The following is a 23263-nucleotide window of genomic DNA, read 5'->3' on the forward strand; positions in this document are numbered from 1 at the left end:
GAGAGTTGGGGGAGGTAAATCTCTCCTCTGCTCGATCGTCCCTCTGGAATGGCCTCCCTGCCTCTCTCAGGTTTGAGCTGGATCTCCTTAAGTTCAGGAAGCTCCTCAAGACCCTCCTTTTCCATTCTTCCTTCCCACTCCGCCTCCCCTGCTAATGCCCTGTCTGGCTCAGTGACTCAGTTCTACATGGCACCAGCCCCCCTTCATGCTCCCCCTTGCACTTAGCATGTGGACTCCTCCATCCTTCTTTCTCCTCTCCCTTTCTCTCTTCCTGCCTGCTCTTCCCTGTCACTCCCCCTTCTCACTTGCACTTCGTGTTACTGCACTTGCACGACAGGAATGTGACAAGGCCTAGTAGAACCCTTATTGTTATCTACTCACTTGAAGCCTCCCTTTTTTTTCTTGTGCCACCTTGAAACACCATTTGTTGTATCGGCACCTTACACATATCCAATAAATAAACATAAAATAAGAAGAGGAGAGGTCTATCCTAAAACCATCTTCACCAAACATTGTCATCAATGTGCATGCACTGGAGCTAGGTTGCTGCCATTGGAGGTAAAGGAACTCAGAATGTGCCTGCCACGCACTTTGAAGTGGAAGTGCATAAGGAGGACACCCCTTGTCCTGGTGCCCCAGAATGGGCTTCACAGCAACTCACTATTATGAAAGCAGATGGGATACTGTATCTCCTCCCCAAGCCATTGTTGAGCCTTTTTGATAAATCTCCAGATCCTTCATGCCACTTCATGGCCCATGGTGCTGAATTTCACAGGCCAGGAATGTTGTGGTGCTTACCTGCTTTTTTAAATGATCTCAATACCCTCCTCCTTTATTGAAGATCACTGACACTTCGACTACAGCACTGTTACTCTGCTGAGGAAGCATCTTATGACAAAATGACTTCTGCTCTGCAGGAAGATAAGGATGCGTGTGGATAAACCACGTGTTCATCCCCACACTTCTACAAACCAACCATGATCCAATCACAAAGATAAAAAAGATACAGCTAAAACAAATATGCCTCTTTCACATTTTGTGGTAATGTGGACTGCGGGAAGGCTATACCCTCAAAAGGGATGTAATGTGATCCACAAATCTTTGGCTGATCTGGTCCTCCAGCTACTATCAGACCCACTATTGGGGCTCGAGAACTGCATGAGTCCATTTGGATTCTGCTCTCCCACCCAAGGGAGGTTTGATGCAGAGTAGCAGATCCTGGTCTCCAGCAAGAGTCACGCTGAATGCAGCCTGGGAGTTGGTAGGGAGCAGAGCTAGCCTCTGCCTTGGACTTCTTCTTCACCTTCATGGATGAGGGCTTTGGAAACGTGAACCCTCCCAAATGAGGTATACATCATTTCTTCCATACATGTTTGTTCAAAAGTAAATTGAAGGAGTGGGAGACCTCCTTTTTATAGGCAAAAGCCGAGCAGGTGATTGAACTAAAAAAGTGTACAAACTCTTGATGGTCTAATTCCTTATCTTGAGACATGTGGTCTTTGCCTTCCTACATCATGCCCAAACAGATTTTGACTAAAGAATCTGAAAGGGACTGGAAAGAAAGAGAAATATGGAGAAACAAGATTTTGGAATCATCCTCCAATTATGCTGAGCTTCCTCTGTCTAACCTAACTCCTCCCACTTCCCCTGAGAATAGCATGACAGGCCCTTTTGGTATGCTGCACCCTTATGTTAAGCTAGTCCTTTTGCAAAGGGTGTGCTCTTTCAAGCCCATTTCATAGGACAACTGCTGGGGGACTGTGCTAAGGTGACCGGGCTTCCAGTGCTGCTATAATGGGGAAGAGGAATTTGCAGGTAATACCTACCACCACTGTTCAGATGAGAATGCAAACACCACTTCCTATCGCTACACCTCATCAGTAGTGTTCAGGTATGAACAAATAACAGCTGAGACAGTCCGACCGCCCCAAAAGCCTAGCAGTGAAAGAAAAGGCTAACTGAGACCATGAAGATGTTGTTATGAATAGAATAGATGGTGTGACCAGTAGGGTGAAACATAGTTGTTACTATATAGAGAGATAGAAAATAACTATATGCTACACACATACAAACAATGTACACATAGCAGACAGAAGTACAAATAGACATGAAGAGGACATAGATATGAACAACACTCACACATAGACATGAAGTACATTTGCACACAGGCAAGAAGAATATTTGCAAGTAGGCATGATGAACATAGCCACATGTAGGTGCAGCCCCTAAAACCATTAGCATTTAAGAGATGCAGGGTGCACCATCATGAAGAATGAACCAAGATGCAGTCATGTTCCTAAACATAGAGGCTGCAGCAGGTCTTATAATTAGCAAGGCTTCTGAATTTTCCAAAACACCTGTATTCTAGAAACGTGTGCTGAGCTCAGCCAGTAGCTCACAGCTAGAACCAAGGTCAGAAACTAGGAAGGGACTAGTGGATCAACAAAATGCAGGCATGAAATAACTCCCTCAGGGTCAGTCCCTTCTCCAAGCAACAAGTTGGTGGTTGATCTCTTTCTCTGCTGGGGCTTCCCTCTGGAACAGCCTCCCTGACTCCCTGAAACTTGAGGAGAATAATCTTTGGTTCCAGAAGCACCTTAAAACCTTTCTCTTTGCTTCTGCCTTTTCTCCTCCTTTCATTTGCTGACTTCCTGGCTGACACTGAAACTGCACTGGTTACTGACCACCCTCTGATCTCGGGCCCAGGTCCCCTCCCCCGCCAGTCGCACTCCTGTACTGCCTTCCTGGCAACCACCGCCCTTGAGGACTGTTTTCTGTATCCCTACAGTCCCACTTCCAGCACTTAACACCTGATGTCTGCACTTACCCTTGCACTTGCCACCTGCTGGCCGTACTTTTACTTATTGTTATTTATTTTCTTATCCCATGTACTGCGCTGTCCTCTCTCCCCTTTCCCGCCGCACTTCTCCTCCTTCCCCCTCCCATGCACTTGCGCAATCTCAATGACACCTGGCCTAGTAGGATCGCCGTTTGTCCTCCCTCTGTTCCCCCTCCCTTGCCTCGTCGTGCCTTGAAACACTTGTGTATAGGCACTTTAAAAATGCCATATCATATCATATCATATCATATCATAACAGTTCCCAGGACGGGAAGTGGTATACTCCCCAGTTAATTTTAATAAGAGCACAAACAATCATGGCGTGAGATCAGCAGGCCAAAATACTTTATAGAAATTAACCAAATAGTTTCCCCATTGCACATTCTGACTCATTGAGGCCTTGTGTGCAGTAGCAGCAAATACCTGTGTAGATTGGCGTACCCATACCACAGTAAATCTACATTTGGTGGGAGTGAGATATAGACAACATCACATTTCTGTATATAAGTATGTTTCATTTCAATGATGCATAATTATGGTGAATTGAGTGTATGATTTATGCTTAGGCACTCTCTCCTCAACTTATCTAACTGACTTCACAGCCTTTATACACCTGTGTGCTTGGACATTTTAGCCACTGGTAGCTTTAGTACTCACGTCAGATAACCTTTACTTTTAACAACAAATCAAACCAAAGAGATAGTTTGCCTAATTATCACGTCCTAATAACTTTAGCACTGTGATACCTTCGGGTCTGGGCACTACTTATAAATGAAAAATAAATAAGTTAATAAATGATTGTAGCAGTTAACCTTTAGAGTCATACTGCACATACTATCTTTTTTTATAATCTCAATATTTACATTTACCCGATGATGTCATCACATATTGACGTCACAGATCAATGATGTCTGATAAATAGCAGCCATTTTGGATTCAGAGTATGCCTGTTCTGACCACCAAGAACGGCATTGAGAATCCTGTTTAGAGGTAAGATACACAAATTCCACACACGTTATGGCAAAAATCTCACTTTGAGCTTTAATCAAATAGTCCCACACCTCATATTGAGAGGTAGCACACTAGAATCCTGCTTGAACACAATTGTTCCCCCATGGGTCCGGTCACTGTGGTCACTACCTAAGCTAATATGTTACACACTAAATAACAAATTATTTAAAACATTTTATGCTACTTGTCACATTTCTACATAAGTCACACACAATGATTATTGTCAGTACAATTGGGTCATTTGTGGCTTTAATTGGAGGCCTTGACCTTATTGTGCATGTCGAAGAATCATGCTATGTTTCGCATTTTTACCTAGATTTCACACTCATTAGTACAAGTAAAAGCATATATAGTAGTAAGTAAAAGTGCTTAAGGTTAGTAAGGAGTGTATTGGGTGAGTTTCGCAGCACAGGCGAGGGCCTGGCACTTGAAAGAAATACCTTACAGGGGGTGCAGGGTCAAGATGGCAATAAATTGTTCTAATGGTGTGGGTGGCTTGCACGTTTATGAGGACGAATCGAGCAGAAAGTGCTTAGCTCATCCTGGTTCACATGCCGGTTCTCAGACGAACAGTGATCTCAGAGGAAGAAAACTGTAGCATATTGATTGTTGCAACTTTCTCCAGCTTCAGCGTGAGAATGGAAGCGCAGAGCTTTCCTTTGCAGGGGGAGTGCAAGGGTGGGGGTCAGCCAGCTGTCTGTGCGCCCTGTGTGTGTGTCTCTGTCCTTGGCTGCTGCGGTGGAAGGGGAGTTGAGCATTGCTGTACTATCGCAATGATGCCTGTTTACCCAAAGATGGAGGCGAAAGGGGGCACAAAAGATGGATGCCCCGTGTCCTGCTTAGTAGTCCCATCTATGCAGCAGTCAACCATGGTTAACTTTACATAAGGGCAAGGGGAAATCCCACTACCGGAGGCACGTGGTCAAAGCCTTGTACTGAGGAGCGTACGACGCGAGGGGGCCTGAGGACCCCTCGCTCCCATACAGATGCTGAATTGACATGCAGGAACCATCCCTTAGGTATTCCCGATCTACACCCACCATAGGTGAGTTTCTAAATACAGTCATACGTGCATAAAAATATATACTTATCCCTTACAATTAAGATTCCACCTAATCCTCATCATTACTATGTTACTGTATTCATTACAGGGTTTACTCACCACCACTATCATTAGCTATATTCACAGTGATCGATTAAGCACTTCTCTGAAATACAAGGTAGGCATCTTAAGAAACAGGAATGTTTTGAATTTTAGACTACATGATAAATATTAGTTATTGTTGATATACACCAGACTGACTATAGATATAGATATAGTTAATTCCTGTGTTATCCCACCATCAGGTGTTGAGAATCTTGGAGAACATCAATCAACGGATGGTCTTTGCCATATGAGAAGACTTCCTATTTACATATTTATCTGTGAAGTCAGTCAGGTTATTGCTAATAGAGTTTCAGTGATATTAACAGACACATTTTACTGTTATACAAATCAAGAAAAACTTGCAGTAATCTTATACATATTTTCCTACTCATTCTTCAGATGTTTCGTTGAGAATTACATATTGAGTCAAAGATAATTTCTCCTGATGAAGGGTTGATTTCGAAACGCGCAGAGCTGACAATATTATGTATTATCATTGTTTCGTACATTATTTGCTAATTGTCTTGTATCTTTAAAATATAAACAGAAAATGTAAACTGTGCCACCTACGTCACAAATATATCCTAGAGGATGAAATGCAATGTACTGAATTACAAATTAACTATTGACTGAAATCATTCAGTGCTGTTGGTGTGCAGGGGACGTCTGACACTTAGGACACCATGGTGCATGTGTGGCGGAAAAGAGCAAACGCTGCAGAAAAAGGGCCAGTGGGCTCCATGACAAATAAACATAGAGTGCAGAGGGAACAGCATTGCTTTGCAAGTGAAACTCCAAAATGCCTGTACACAACACTTCTCAACACTAAAAATCTTCCTTGGCGCTTAAATCCATTTACCCTAACGAAGCACTGTGAATTTACAAAGTCCTGAAATGTTAAGAGCAAAAACTCCTCAGCAAATCTGGATTGCCTGTGAATGACAGTTCCTGTCAAACACCTGAGTGCAGCACACTGGGCTACCTGTGGATGACAGTTCCTGTCAAATGGGCTCTCCTGATTAAGCTTTAAAGTTATTTAAACTGAACGTCTGCCGGATTAGCAAATATAAAAGGATTGTTGCTGAAAGAAACACAGATTTCAGTTGTTTTTGATCCCACAGGTTTAAATACAAGAAAGTAATGTATCTATGTTATTTGATGCAACCAGTTTGTTTTCTGCTGGAGTTCAAGTCAAGAAATTAAGAATACACTAAGTCTGGCTGGACTGCAAGAAGTGGAAACACAGGTTTCCCCCAAGGGCAGTGCATTCCTCTCAGCAGATACTCACTGACATATGATAATTGTGGGGTAGGACAGACTTTTGTCCGCAGCCAGAGAATGAACAATGGCAGATTCTCTAGGCCAGGAAATGGACGTGTGAAGAGGTCGTAGATTTGGCTTGCAGAAAGTTCCCAAAGGTGAGGGCTACTCCTTGAGCTCCAGGGAGAGACGAAAGTCGCATCATTTACTGCTAAGAACATGTAATGAACAATTTTTTTAGAGACTCATAACTTGTTATCAGAAATGGTGAAAAATATCAAAAGGGCAGATTTGTTAGTCTACTTTTTGGCACTACATTTCAAAATGTGGTACGATTGTGTAGCATATTCTGAATAGGAATGGTGATATATGTGATTTTATGGGAACTGTATTTATGCCAGAATTGTTAAACTCTACGCACACATCCCTATGGTAAACACACATATGTGTAGAAATTTGGAGAAAGGTTGTAAATTGTTTTCATGAAGTAATGGACAAAATGCTGCAAAAAGGTGAAACAAGATCTCACAGCTGCGGGATTTTGATGAACAGATACTGCATACAATTTGGAATCCGTGTGTGTGTGATTTTTGTAGAGGTTACAAATGTATAAATATGTATTTAGGACAAAATTCAATGTTGATACCAGTGGCTAGGGGAGGTTTCTAAGGATTGTAAAAACCAAACCATAAACTTGACGTCACCCGTGTTTGAGCCAATCACTCAGATGCAAGGCGTTGATGAGGCTCTGATCCAATCCCGGTCCACAGGGGCAAGTTTAGTTAGGCCAGCCCATACACCCATTTTTGTGATGTCATTTGAAAGGATAAATAGAGACAGCTGACAACACATAGGACTCACTCTTCTGATTCCAGCGAAGCACTCTGATCTGGCGTTCAGCTTCCAGCATTCAACATCCTTCCATATCCAGATGCTAAGGACCAGACTAAGCAGTAGCTGAACCATTTTCAGTTAGGTCCCAATCCTCAAAATAATCCTTACAACCCAGTGAAGTGCTGTGGTGTGTGAAAGCACCCAGAAACTAACATCCTGAAACTATCTGGCTTGCTACCATAATGCTTGTCTGATGAACTAGCCATCCAGCTGATTTGAAATACCCAGAAACAAGAAGGGCAGATCCTGTGCAGTTCCGGTGACCGGCCTAGCTGATCCAGTCCCACGCCTGATGTGCTGTCTTTCCTTGATAGATCCAGTCCATTGACAAGAACCGTGATTGTCAAAAATCTTAAATCCCTGTGGATTGTGAGTATTAATAGGACGCTAGAGAACTATTGTATACCTTGCATTATCTTGTTCCATTCTGATCTCTGAACTATCCCTACTTTCCTAACCAGTAACAGTGTCAAAATCTTTAGTGCTATCTTATTCTGTCTAGTTGCTAAAGCCCCATTTTCATAGTCATCTTCATTTGTGTAACTCTGATCCATAAATCCCACTTTGACAGTTTGGACTGGTGCCGCCGGGGAAGGTGATGGGGATCTGTTACTGAAGTCATGAATCAGTCTCAAATCTTACTTCGTCCTGACTTGGTTGCCTAGCCTGAATGCTCTAGCCTTGAATGAAAGCATAAGCTATATTTTCTGATTCTAAATTGAAGTACTAGTTCAAATGTGTGTCTTTATTGTCAAAAATCACCTCTCAGTAAAACCTCTATAAATGCCAAACAGTGCGATTGACCCGTTATATCAAAATCGCATAGGTAAAAGTTTGCCGCAAATTGACATTTGGAAAAGTTTTACACTTGTGAATTACCTTTTAAATTATTTCCCACTTGGCCTTTGAGATCCCTACTGTTGCCTTTTGATTAAATCATTGCTTGTGTTTGCTTGCATCTGTTCAAAGTGGCTCCCGTAGAAATGTATAATAATTGATGTATTTTTGACCACATTTAGTGTTTTTGCTCAGCCAATTTCAAAGCCATTCCGACAGTTGAAAAGTAAAATCTGTTTGTCTCTTCTGTTTAAGGGGGGGAGGTGGGAGTGATATTCTGTTTGGTCTTCATTATTCCTGAATACCTGTTCTCTCCTCACATCTATTTAAATTGCCTATTGGTGGGTTGAGGGGTGTTGCAAGGGGAACCCCTAACCATAGTACTATCTGTTCCAAACCAACTCAGAAGTATTATTTTCTGTGTGGCATTCTTTTTGTGTTCATTACTTCATTCCTAGTGCATTAAATATATTATTCATAGTTTCTGTCACCCCATTGGTGATTGTTGTTACCTATTAAAATATATTGTGATTTTAAATTCCAAAAAAAATAAAACAATAATTACCTTTACAATTAGCCTGATTCCTGGTTCAGTGTAACCTGGGGGATATTTTGAGGAGGGAGTGATATGAGTGGTATATCATTCAGAATATTGAATTTATAGATACAAATAAATAAGGGTTTCATTTGCGCACTACATGCTAGGCGAGACTTGGGTGTGTGCCTGATTGAAATCACTTACAAAATGTGGAGGGCACTCAGAGCAAACTGCCCCAATACATCAGACATTAGTGTGATAATGACATGGAAAATGGGACCGGATGAAGACCCTGCAGCATACATAGAAGACATTCAGGAGAAATGGCATTTAGAAACACACGAAGCTTGGGGCAAAAATATAACAATTATTATCACATTTTATGTCAGGTACTCCCCAAAGAAGTCCAAGGGCAATTGAAGAAGATTGTGAGGATTGATGAAAAACCATGGCCCGAGTTAGTGACCATTGTACATCATTGTAGATCAAAGCAAGAGAAGGGCTGAAATAAAATAGAGGAAAGGAAGATAGAAGAAGCAAAATTGATCCAAAAGAAGCTGTCAACATTGTCAGTAGAAGGTGTCATGATAACAAATGTTGGGGAGAACCATAGCATGCAGGAAGCAGGGCAGATGCAGTCAGCATTTAATTGACATTTTGCAGGAAGAGAGGGATATTATTATTACCCCCACAGGAGAGGTTTTCCGCACCCAGAGGAAGAGGGTTTGGATTTCAAGCACTGCAGGCAGGATGGGGGCAATCATGATTCAGATGATTTTAGCACAGTGCTGGACATGCGGGAAACTGGGACACATCTGACATGTTTGTAGAAGTAGGAGAGGCTTCCAACAAAACTTGGCAACAATTTGGCCAAAGAGAAGGGTTGGCATACCCACCACAGTATAGCACCACACCACCAGAATATAATGTCCAAGATCAGTATCAGCAATCACAGGTGCAGCAAATGCTGCAAGCACAACAGGCAGTACAACCCTAGATACAGCAGACATAAGTGCAAACACAAGAACCCCAGATTCCAATGGTATAATGGTACACAAACGTTTTGCCCTAAGCATCAACAGTACCCCAAGCAGGGAGAGTGACAGTAGTGGGAGGGAATGCCTTTACAGGAACAGTACTGAAGAGGTACCCACAATAGGAACCACAGACCTCCAAGAGGAACTGAGGGTTGGGTGACTATAGGTGACAAGACCTTTTCCTTCTTGGTATATATGGGGCAAAGAGATCCTGTGTTAGAGTGGGAAGATTTCCAATGTCAGGAATATCAATGTACACACACGGATTAGCTGGGATGTCATAATGGTTCCTTTTACAGACACATTTCCCATACCCATAGGAGCTCATGAGTATACCATTGTTATACTCTCAAAAGACATAAATCAATGTACTAAGGAGAAATCTGGTGAGCAAACTAAACATGACAATTTAATTTACTCAGGAGGTGATCATTTGTTCTACAACAGGCAGTCATTGGGACTCATTACGAGTTTGGAGGTAGCCATGGTGCTATTAGCGCCATGGCTGCCTCCAAACTCAGGTCCGGGTTTGTTGAATGAGGAATTACCAGGCCATTCCAACCTTGGAGGACCCGGTAATTCCTCATTCAAAATACCCATCCCCATTCCCATTTGAGCCACCATAGGACTCAATGGGAATGGGGAGGGAGCTAATAATGGCCCTTTAATAATGGGCCCGTTATTAGGTGCCTGGTCCTTTAGCAGCTCCCACTAGGGGACCTCGTAATGCGGCAGTAAGGGGTTAACAGCACCGGCATCCTTACCGGTGCCGTTAACCCCTTACAGCTGCACTCGTAATGAGGCACATTATGTAAATGCATGTGGAGGAATGGCAAATGATCACAATTGCATTAGAAACAGCAATGGTGAGTGAGGACAGAGTAATAGTACAAAGAATTGATGGTACAGGACTAGCTTGGTGCACTGTAGTAGCGCTGGACTCAACACAACTACTAAATGACAGGGAGTTTACCAGGCAATTTACAAAGTTACAAGAAGTTATGAAGAAAAACTACCACCAAACATTGCTTAAACCAGAACTTTGAAAGCTCAGAGAAGGTCAAAAGGAACTCTTATTTAAAGGAACACTATTTGCCATGCCATTTGAAGAATCCAAGGGAAGGGAACCACCCACTGGATCCAAGGGTCTTTACCTTGGAGAACAGTTTTCATTGGAGTTGATTTTGAACGCATTTTGCAACATCAAGTCAAAGACATATTCGTGCACCCTAAGTTGTTTTAGTTTGAAGTGTGAGGGCCAGGATAGGATGTTTTGCACACAAGGATGGTTTGTCATTTACTAATATCCTGACACAGACAGATCCTTACATGTAGTTTCTACGTAGGGACATTCCTCTTTAGGTAAGGGCTAGAAAGGTATTTACCCAACCCATTTTTATTTAATAAATGTTCTTGGATGAGAACATGAATACTGTGTGTCAGCTTCTCTTTTCTGACCCCTCACATTCTACACGACCTTTGGAAATCCCCTAGTTCTTGTTCCTGAAATTTTCCCTCCCACACACCCTCCTTCTCTCACTACCTATATAGTGTATAGATTGAAGGACATCCTTTGCTTTTTCACAATAATTAATTGCCATTGTTTTGCATACAACTATGTGGATTTCTATTGAATGTATGAAAGATATGGCGATTCAGTACCCTCCGCGCCACGAAGATGCTTTACAGTGATTTTCTTTGCTTATTAAAAAGGCATAAGATGAAGGCAGTCTATTAACCCTCATGTTTTTTCTGAGAGCCAGGACTAATGAGACTACTGCACGTATGTTTTCTGAAAGGTGGGTTGTGTCCATGGTAACCAGGAAGGAGAGGATGTTGCCTTTGATGTCAATACAATGTGTAGCTAAGGGATCAGCAATTATTGTATGTTCTAGTGAGCTTTACATGACTTAAATGTACATTGCTAACCGATGTTGAAGGAATCTGTGAAATGCCTTATATGAATTTCACTAATCCACATTTTCTTGATAAAACATCATGTTATGGTAACACGTGGGTGTGGCTACCACATAGGCCATAATAGCACATATATCTTTGCATTTTCAATGGTTTATTTTTTATTTGTATAAACTTATTGTGAAAAGCACATGTGAACCGGATCATTTTAAGGAAGGGCCCACACCTATGAAATAACATTTGACAACATACATTCACAAAAATACTATAACAGGAGAAGCAATCAATCATCTGCACCCTGCTCCATTGATGGATCTTCAAGTGATCTTTAAGTGATTAAGGTATTCAAGAACGAAGGGACATATAAAGAAATGTGATAACAAAGTGGGCAACCAATCAACAGAACATGGACAGGCTAATGGGGCATGAGAAATCAGAGAAGCCAGCAGGACATTTGATAAAGGGTAACTACCAACTAATTATGGAGAAAGATAAGAGAAATTCCCAGAGCAACAAGTCACGGCTCATTCATAATGTTTTTTTTTTGTTGCTCTGATACAGGTTTCTGAGAAGCCACCAATAAATGCAATTCCGTGTCACAATCACATGTCAATAAGTGATCTTGAGGATGTTAACACAATGAACCTAGAATGAGATTGAGATGTTATCAACACAGCAACCACTGACAACAGCACAGACAGACGCTAAAGGGTTTGATGTGTTGTTATTGCTGCCAAAATAGTGCCATACTAGAACGGTGCAGTTTTTTTGTGGCGATATTACCGCATGGAACCTGTGGGGACACCCCTGAAAACCCCATATTTTTTTAAAGGGACCGGGGGACACCCCCACAACCTCTGCTCCCATTCAAACTTAATATTGACCTAATCAATAATGTAACATATGCCGTTTCCCGACGACTATATATATGGCAACATTATTGGTGGGGATGATATCACATGATACCCATTAAAGGTAAATAGCTTATTGTGCTTGGGCCTTATTATGACTTTGGCGGTAGCCGTGCCGATAAATACCGGCACGGCTGCCGCCAGAGTCATTTTTGTTTCCGGCACCCGGCAATGGGGACTTACTGGAGCATTACAGCCCTGACTGTCCCTGTAATTCCCCATTGCCGGGTGCCGGAAAATATTACAACCCATTCCCATTTGACAAGATATGTGCACTGGTGCATTTGGGGACGTCCAAAAAACAAAATCAGCCACCCACATTCAACAAAACGGTATGACTTTATACATCATTAACTTTACTTTACATAAAGATATATAAGCATGTCCGATGCCAAGAGAAAGCATGTGTATTTAATGTGCTCCTTTACATGCCAAAACATTTAGAGAACATTCTGAATAAAGCCACGACCAGTGCCACCAACAATTTGACACCTCACCAGAACATTTTGTAATAGCGACAGTACATCGACAACATCTGGAAGGTTTTGCGTTGCCAAACATCTTTTTTGTAATCACAATTCTGCATTCTTCAATCACGCCCCGTATAGACGTTATGTGGTCATTTTACCTATTAGAGTAAAACCTGGCTTTTTGGATACCACGATCATCCACAGTGTTTAGAAAAGGAAACCCATGCATAGAATCATATTTTTCTACTTATTTGTGATAATTAAAGCATTTGGTAGCCCAGGGTTTTTTTCGATCTGGTCCACTGGCTGGTGCTTGCCAGACAGTGGAACACTAAGGATCTAACTTGCCCCCAGAACATCTGTAAAAACATAAAATATGTTAGGCAAACTGCATGAGGAAAAAACAAAAAAACAGGTTGAGCTACAGTCCTGAGCCAGTCTAGAGAGATGAACACACAAGGCCTTGACAGCTTGTTGGACTATTGAAGGGATCCCTCTTGGTTCTAAACAGATGCATCTCGATCAGTAATATTCCACAAACATTCATTCCCACAACATAATTCTCTCAGGAGGATAGCTCAGCGTCAACGTGCTCAACGTAGAAACAAGACGACGCAGAGTACCAAAGGTTCGATCCCTGGGTCCACGGTTAGAAACCTCTGGGTATTAAGCGCATTATAAATAACCTATCATATCATATCATATAACATATGATGTGACACCAAAACCATCCAAGTCCACATCCCATGTGGGTGGATCGAAAGGAGCACCCACAACTATACTGAAAGAAGGGTGCACTACTGAGTCAACTTGTGGAAAGGATCCTGCCCTAATTAATACGACTCCCATAACCAGTATTATAAGTCAAAACTTTCACATGGTGTTTTTATCAATTGTGTGCCTCTCCCACGCCTCCAGCATGCAGAAGCAATATGTATATGTGATAGGATGATAGCTCTGCTCTAGCACAGCCAAATGTGCCAGGCAGGGCAACACTGTCACCAGCCTGTTAAATGTGCACTATAAATAAGATTTTAACATCAGGCATGAGAGCATACCAAAAACAGAGGTGGGGCAGCTCCACTCTGCCAGGGCAGTTCTTATCACAAGCACCTACATGATTGTGGCTCCCACACCTCCAGCTGACACCCGGCGGTAATGCTCCATTTTGTGGACAAGCCTGCAGTGCCAGTGCAATTCCCCAACAGCCAGCTTTTTTACACTTCCTAGCATCCCGGGTACCAATGCGGCCACAGCCTGGCTTCAATGGCTGTGTGGTTACTGCTTCATCTCTGCTGGAAGTCAGATAGTGGCATAGGTGCAGTGGCATAGGGTGGTCCCCGTGCAATCCCACCCTATTCGGTTTACATTGATGCCGTGATGGGATGGTCCTTCCACAATAGTGGAACACGGAAGGCCTCTTCCAACCCCCACATTCAAGGTCTCTTGCAGGGTTGAGCCACGTCCACACTACTGCCTCCTTAGCTGTGGTCACAGATAGACAAGGCATAGCTCCAACTGGAGCTCATCACTTGAGTCACAGGACTCATTCTTTCCCACACCCTACCATCTCCTGGGCAATGCGTTGTATGTGCTGATCTGGTCGGAAACTGCTCTTGGATGTGCGTGTTTGCAGATTTACTGATGTATGGGTGTGCTCACCCCCCAGCACCATATTCCTCCTCACAACTACCATGAGGGGAACGAGTATTGTGACCATCTCCCAGACGCCACATCTGAACCATACCGCTGCCTGTTCCTCTGTCGATCTCATCCTGACATGGGTCCTGTTTGTAGTCAACAGTACAAGGAGTACTAATACACACCAACCATCCCCACAGATAGAACCTCTGGTGGGCTGCTGCATGGCCCATCCCTACATGGAAACAGAGCCACCAAAAGCAGTTATACCCAACCTCCCGGCCCCCCGGAGACCTGCCCACTCCACTGCCTTCTCTGAAATCCTTTGGCAACTGTCCCTCTTAGTCATTGCTGGCCAAAACCATCTACACCAGGCAGCTGGGGTTGGGATGGTGGCTGGCCCACTAAAATGTGGAGAATAAACAAACAATACAGATACAAACTAAATAAATATATTTGTATAAGCAAAACGTGGGGCAGAGTGTTTTATTAATAACAGTTTCACATTCCCCAATTGGAACTTGTGTGTGTGTGTGTTTAGTTATTGTTCCCACCACTAGCACCTTGTAAACCTCAGCACACAGGGCAACTATTAAAAAGAGAAAACAAAGCCAAGGTCAACAATGAAAGCAGACCCCTCTTCAAAGCCATTAAGAAGTTTTCCAACCCAGCTCCCAATGCCTGCCACTTCGCTATAGCGCCAAAACCTCCCCTCCAGCAAACAATCGGGTCTAAGCACTATTCCCCTCCTCCCCGTCCCTCCATGTCCACCTCCACCTCACACACAGCTTACTACTCATTTACGAACCCCTGTCTACAATAGAAACTTTGCAGAGGCACTCAGGGAATCTGTGACAACTACCTTCAACATACAACCAGCATTCACCATCCTAGGTGATTTCAACATCTGGTTTTACTCCCCTTCAAACCCTATGACGCGATCTCTCACAGACAACTTAGACACCTTCTATGTGACCTAATGCATCTGCATGCCCACCCACACTGGATGCCACACCCTTGATGGGGTCTGTAGTGTCACAAACCTCATATTCACACTGCCTCCATGCCCCCTAACATGGACAGATAATTCTGCAATCTTCTTTTAAGTACCACTCCCAACTGTGGCCCATGCCCAAAGCCATTCCCAGTAACCACCAACCTCCACACCTCTCACCCCAGTCTGGAACAAAATCGGTATCAGTCCGGATCTAGCCAACTCCCTCCTCAAATCACTCCCAGCACTATCCCTGCAGAAAGCTCCCCCCTCCATGAAACTCTTCAACCACTGGCTCTCTCATGCTGTCACACAGCTGACCCCAACAGAACAGCCCTCTCAGTGATCTGGCCCCACACCTGGGGGGTAGACCACCAACCTCAAATCACTAAAAACCCTCAAGCACTGTCTGGAACGGACCTGGAGAACCAACTCTACTGCAAAAAACAAAATCACCCTAGTAAGACTAACAAAGGCCTACAGATTGGAAATAAAAAAAAAAACAAGAAAGCATTCTATGGGAAAATAATCTTGGACTCTCGCAACTCAAGGAACTGCATAGAATAATTTCTGAATTCAATTCTCCAGGATGCTCTAACCCCCTCCACCCAACTCCCAATCCCTATGCAATGCCTTATCAGAAAACGTTCACAACATCGCTATCGAAACTCTGCTAACATCCATATATTGCAAATAATACTCTTGCCTATTACCCGCTGTGAGAAACCTGAGGGCTTTCTCACTTATGGACCCCAGGTATTCTTTGTTCAGGTGGCCAGGGCACGGTCATCGCCTTAGGAACCAGACCCTGGGGGTGGACCAGTGTGGGAGGATAAACTGAGCAGGAGGTCCTGGGGAACAGTTGGAGGAATGCCCTCGTGAGAGACGCAGTATTCCCCACGTTCTGACAAACTCCTACCCAACACTTGCTCCACCTATCAAGGTTGTTATGAATCCTATCCATTTACCCCTCCCCAATTCCCACAGGTACTAACATTAAAGGGAGGTATAGGAGAAGAAATGTATCCCTATACAACATCCCCACAGTCACTATGGAACATTACCATCTAAAATACATTCACCTACAACCACACATCTAACCTTTCACCCTGAAAAACACTTACAGAAGTTTCCCTCCAACATCAGGGAAAACTACAACTCCCATACTTCCTCCCCATTGCCTTCTTTCAAAACCACTGGGATGAGGAAGAAGAGGAGCAGAGCTATGAAGATTGCCCATAGGAATCAATGTACCATGGTTTCCTATGGGCAGTCTCCATCTTGTCCCATTAAGGAGGAAAGGTAGGGTCAGGCCTCCTTTTTCAACCACCCACACCTGACTCCAGTTAACACTCCCTGTCAGTATAAAAGGTGGAGCACTGAGAAACACACTTTGAGTGAGCTGGGGATGCAGTGTGGACAAGAGGAGCTGAAGAGTAGAGGAGAGTGCTGAAAGAACCCTGGAGAGTCTGGAAGGGAGTGGAGGGCCAATATGCTGATCTTTGACTCTGTCCACAGAAGTACTTGTTTCCCGTGGACATATGAAGGGATATCCCAGGTACCTGAGTGCCTGAGGGACAGGTGTGAAGACCCTGACCTCGACCCAGAGAGCTCCAGAGAAGATGTTCACCAGAGGCATGCTAACTTGGTGAGTCATGGCAAGAGAGAGGAAATCCTGGTGAGCGTGTGTGTGGCTAGAGCGGTAACCATCTGAGAAAGAACACAGAAATAAAAAGGTCCATGAAAGACATTATGGGACTTGAAGTTCCTTTTGAAAAGAAATTCAATTGAACTGTAAAATAAAGTACCAGAGTGGGTCCGGTAGAAAATGAAAGTACGCCAATTCGAAAGACTGTGTGCACTGTGTTTAGGCTTGAGGCCAAATGAGGGAATCCTAAGGGAATTGAGCTGTGATAATCTTTTGGGAACCAAACGGGTCCTTAATTGAACGAGGGAGACCCAGAAATGTTTTTGAAAGGGGTCTGAGCCCGAACGAGGTACATACAGAAATTGTGTTTGAAACAAGTCTGATCCTGCACGAGGGAGACCCAGAAAGTGTGTTTAAAGAGAGACATTATTTTGTTAAAGCCAAGGTTGAAGAGAACCTGAGAAGATTGTGCAAACTGTTGAATGTGCAAACTGTTGAATCTTAACAAATATTTGTTCTGTGTAAAAGCCCACGAGTACCATAAGGCATAGCAAACATTAAAAAATAAAGCAAGGGGAATGGAACCCTGAGAGAGTAAAGTGAAATGGTTTGAGCCCGAAAGAGGGGGATCAAGGAAAGAAATTGACAGTGAAAGACTTGGGCCTGGTGGAGGGGGCCTATTGAGATTTAAAATGCATTTTTCTTTGGAACTTTTGTGTTTGTGCTGAAATAGTTGGAACTTTCGTGTTTGTGCTGAAGAGCTTGAAACTTTTATGTTAGTGCTGCAAAATGCAGGGGATTGACCTCGACATGGGGAAATAGGAGATCTGAGAGGTCAAAGCCCCGAACTTTGAGACTAAGTACATGAATGCCAAGTAGTCTCTGGTGGGCCAAGCAAGCTACCCCAGGTGTACTTGCATAGCAGAATGTGCCCATACTTCAAGTGGTTATCCCCACCCATGTGTTAAACAACATGGGCAAGAATCTTTTGGTGCCATTCTGTCATCCTTTTATTTCCCACAGATTTTCTGTTTGTGTTACATTTCCCTATTTCCCTTGTATGTTATTAGAGTGAGGGCAGGCAATAGGTTTTCTAGTTTAATTGTCATTCTTTTGGACTAACAACGTACTAAGACTGTTTTCTTTTTATTTAGATGATAGAGTGGGTTCCCATTATTAGTGTTAGGGAAAGACAGGAGTTATTCCCACCCCAGTAAATAAAATTGGTGATTTGTATCTTTTTTGTCCTCATCCTTCTTGTGATACCATGTCTGACTCACCGCCATCACCCATTCACTGTCCAAACTCCCTTCCAATGCAAACCTTTCCCTCTTTCCCTCCAATCTCACACCGGGAGTTCCTCTTGCTCCTAGCACAAAGCTGCCCATCAGTCACCCCTGAAGACCCTTGCCCGCCCACCCTCCTCAAAACATCCTAGCCACAGCCTGTGCAGGCAGTATCACACGCTCAATCCTTAACCACTGCCAAATATCAGGAACCTTACCAGAATCCTTAAAATCCTTACATCAAACACCTCCTCAAAAAAACAAAAACCTACACTCGGCCAACTCCTCCCAGAGAACTACTGGCCCCTCTCCAAAACCCGCTTCTTGCCCAAACTCATGGACTGCGTAGCACACAAACAACTAGCCATTTCACTGAAGCCAACATCCTCCTTCACCATGTGCTCTAGCACCTTGAACCATCGCATGTGCTAGATGGAATTACCAATAATGATCTCAGATCCAAATAACAGTACAGACTCAAAGAATATGCCAAAGTATTACTTTATTATCAGCATACATCAAAGTAGGGTAATCTGGCGAACCACAAACTGTAGTCCTCTCACTCACACCTCAATTTAATTTTGATTACACAAGGGTTTTATATCTCAATGAACATCGGTTGTGGCATCATCCTATGTGGCAAACTGTAAAACATATTGAAGGGAGAGATTGGTTACAGGAACAAATATATACCTATATATCATATAAGTATTAGTAATATTAGTGTGGATGCCCCTTATCTTGTGGTCACGCCTTGAACCACCTCTAAATATGTGTAATACAGATCATAGCAGAATAACAGCAGCCTGTGCAACCTTGCATACCATGCTGCTACAAAGCCCCTCTGATTGGTTGGCATTCTCTCCCAACCTTGGACTTTTCAGCTCGTTAGCAGCAAGTAAACAAAACGAAACTCAGGTGCAGAGAGCAACATCAGACTACTACCCACTTGGCCAATTAGTCCAGCATCTCTTATCGGTCAGGCGCCAAGCCAATGCTTCTTCTTTATAGTTGACCTTGTAGCCTGCTCTGTGTTCTGGGACCTGTGAGGGACTGTAGGTGCACCGTTATCTTCATCTGAAGCTTAATGCATAGCCCTTGTTTTCTACTTCTGAGTCACGTGTGAGGAGACCACAATTGTGTCCATTTTGACTTTTTTATTTACTGCTATTTGATGTAATTATGCTGGGTGTCATTACTCTTCTTGGCCTCTGGACACTTGCTCACTCCAACTTGCATAGGCTTTTCACATCTTTAATTGTCCAATACTTTGTGCTTGTAGATGTTTTCTTCGTGTTTAATCAAAGAGAAATATTTATTAGGTGCATGGCCCATCCTCACAACTCCCTTTGTGCCCTGATGTGACATCCTTGATCCTAGTCCAATAGAGTCCTCTGTGTTCCTCACACAAAGCTGTTTTTCCAGCACCTTCTGACTCTGCAGCCCTGGTCTGTCTCTGCAGTAGTTTGATTGGTTTCAACAACTTTTTCTCATGGCCGCCTTAGCCATGTTATGTTTTCTTCTGCAGCAAGCTACCTTGGGTTTCTGAGTATACACATTAACCTAATCTCGCCTCATTATTTCTTTGGTGCATAAGATTTCTTGGTCTTTGATTACATGTTTCTCTTATTACTTAAATTAAATATTTATCCTTTAAGTATTTGCATATTGTTTCAGTACGTCTCTGTCTTTATTTCATGACAATACTCTGCCCTTGTCCAATTTCACGTATAGCTCTTCAATGTCCAATGGTGTTTGCAGACATCCTTCCCCCCTTCAGTGCAGGGGTATATTCGATATGGTTGTCTGAATGCATATCGTCTCTTATACACTTAATGTGGTATTGGTACAATACCTGGTATTCCCCATAGGGCTCTTCTACTGCTGTTCCAATATGATGGAGCTGAGGCGGAGGTAGCTAGGGATGCCATGTCCACCTGCTCCTCTATAACCCTTCCCAATATGGCTACCAACCGCTATGAGGAAGTAGTGTGAATTTGGGATGACCTAAAAACCAAGTACAGAAGGATGTGCTGGCTGTACTCATTCTCCTTTACCTTTCAGCCGCCTTCGATACCACTGGCCACACCATTCTCCTAGACAGGCTACCCTCTTTAGGAATCAAAGACACTGCCCTCAATTGGATCTCCTCTTTCATCTCTAATCGCTCACAAATCATGCTCCTCCACCATTTCACCTCTACATCCCGATGATTACCAAAAGGGGTCCCAAAGGGAACATCCCCATCTCTTCTCCTTTTCAACATCTATCTGAACCTTCTCGCTGCAGTCATACGCTCCCATAATCTCACCTGCTACAACTACACAGACCATCCTTAAAATCCAAAATCTCCAGGTTGTAACCGTTCAGATCTGTCATCATGCCTCTCGAATATTGACTACTGGATGATGACTAACCACCTCATCCTCAATCCTGGGGAAACTGAAATCCTAGTCTGCAGGAAAACAGTGCTCCTTCCCCAAAGTTTTCCCTCACTTGCTAGCCTCCCCCCCAGCAACCCTCGTGAAATACCTTGGATGCACACTAGAAGCAGATGTATCCCTCAACCCAACACATCAACTCATTATCCAGAACATGTTTTTTCCATCTTTGCATCCTCAGGTGTATGTTCCCATACCCTCACAATTTCTCTGCTATCATCCTCTTCCTCTTATACTATGCAAACTGCTTTTATCTAGGTGCATCAGCGTTTCAGCTAAGGAAAATGCAAAACAACCAAAATGCTGCAGCTCAACTGCTGATTAGCCTCCCTCCCAGAGAACACCTCAAACCTACACTGAGTCCTTCATTGGCTCTCTATTGGTCAATGCACTACCTTTTAAAGCCATGTGCATCATTAGCTGTGCCATCCACAACACTGTCTAGGAATTCCTCCAAGACACATTCATTTGCAACCTCCCCTCAAGGATACTCGGATCCGACACAGGACCTCTCCTAGTTGTCCCATACTACAACTGCACCTGACTGAGTGGATACTCCTACATCCAAGCGCTGATTTTCTGGAACCCTCTGCCCCTGCACATCTGCAATATTGATAATCACCTGGCATTCAGAAAAGCCCTAAAAACCTGGCTCTTCCCTTGCTCCTCTTGAAACCTTTGTGTACTCTATACTATTGGTACGTGCAAAGAAACACTGGCGCAAACCCGAAAACACACCTATCCACCAAACCTCCCTGGATTCTGGCAGCCTTTGCAATGGTACACATGATAAATTCAGACTCCACAACCCACACCCCGAGACGATCGTACATCCCTCCTCCATCCTTCCGAGCCCCTCTCGCACTGCTCAGGCTCTCAATCTATGGAAACCAGAACTGGTGAGACCAGCCAATCGCATTGGACCTAGGAAAATGCCATTGAAGATGAACTCCATCTGAGTTTAAGATATGTATACCTTGAACCACATCTGTGGACACAGGTCCCAGGCATGGACACCCATCCATGCACTATAGAATGCAGTTATGGCTAATCAAATCCAGGCTAGCAGCTCGCATAGCCGTCCACACTGAAACCCCTGAGGTACCTCAACACCTCTGCCATGACTATACAGTGACAGCCTAAGACAAGTGTCGGTCTTGCTGGGCACACATTGAATCTCTGGTGCGAGTACTCTATCTTTAACCACCAACAGCACCCGCCCACATGCCTGACCTCCTGGCTGCTTACTGGAGCTTAGCCAGCCCACCTAAATCCTAACCTGGCAAAATGCACATACACCTAAATAATTAACTCTTAGAATCTCACACACATTGACTTTGGTCCCTGAGGGCGTTCCAATCACAAAGCACATTGAGAACATACAAATGACGAAAGGTTGCTATATAAATGACCAATACAATACCGTGGTGATCAGAGTACACTGCCTTTCTGAGGGAAATATTCCCTTAGTAATGCAAGGTTGGTACCAATAGTGATACATATATTAGGTTACAATAATCTTCAGCATGCCTAATTGACTGACTATAATTGTAGTTGCCAATTGCATTGACTTGTGGCTAGTGGTAAGGCACTGGATTATGTTTTTTTTTTTTTTATTTGAATTTTATTGGGTTTTTACATCAAAAGTGAACAGTCAGGTGAATGCATAACTGAGCAAACTTGGTGATATCACAAGATCATCGTGATCTACTTCAATAGCAAGCCGATAGTAACATAAATGTCCACTCTCGATGGATGTATAGTGCAAACCCCCACATCCCCCCATGTCCAATCTCTGACGACTTCCGAATATCGGCGTTAACTGTAATTGTCTTAAGTGGCGGTGTGACGTTGATCTCTGTCGGTGTCATAGGTTCTATGCGAAGGTTGTGACAGGGATGGCTATTAAGCAGTACGTAGATCGCTATTCGGTTTACAGATATGGGCCGTTGAGTGGTGTTATGGTTAGAGCTGTGAGTCGGTAGCGACCGTACTTGAAATATATTGTTCAGTGAAGTCCATCCAGGCTTCCTCCTGCTGGGCGGCCTTGTCATGGAGGGCCGCGGTTATTTTCTCCATTGTGTATATATTTATAGCGATTTGCAGCCAGTCTTTTTTGTCAGGTAGGCGCGGGGACTTCCATTTGATGACTAGGGCAGCTCTTGCCGCCAACAGGAGGGGAGATATCAATCCTTTTACGCGTACCACTCTGTCTTCTTCTTCAAGGCTAAATAAGGTTAGGAGAGGGGATAGGACTCTTTCTATGCCATCCAATTGCTTAATCCATCCCAGGACCTCTTGCCCATAGATGCGTACCCTGGGGCACTCCACCACATATGCCAGTAATCAGCGTCCATATTGCAGTGTCTCCAGCATTTTGGGCTAGATGTTT

General features: G+C 43.5%; 1 protein-coding gene across 4 annotated transcripts in view; it reads right to left on the minus strand.

The window, feature by feature from the left end:
• Positions 1 to 23263, minus strand: part of FAM135B (family with sequence similarity 135 member B) — a 1878784-nt gene that overhangs the window by 486408 nt on the left and 1369113 nt on the right. The window lies entirely within an intron of this gene.

The sequence above is a fragment of the Ambystoma mexicanum genome, chromosome 5q, assembly GCF_040938575.1.
Source record: "Ambystoma mexicanum isolate Mex_15411 chromosome 5q, UKY_AmexF1_1, whole genome shotgun sequence".
In the NCBI taxonomy this organism is placed as follows: domain Eukaryota; kingdom Metazoa; phylum Chordata; class Amphibia; order Caudata; family Ambystomatidae; genus Ambystoma; species Ambystoma mexicanum.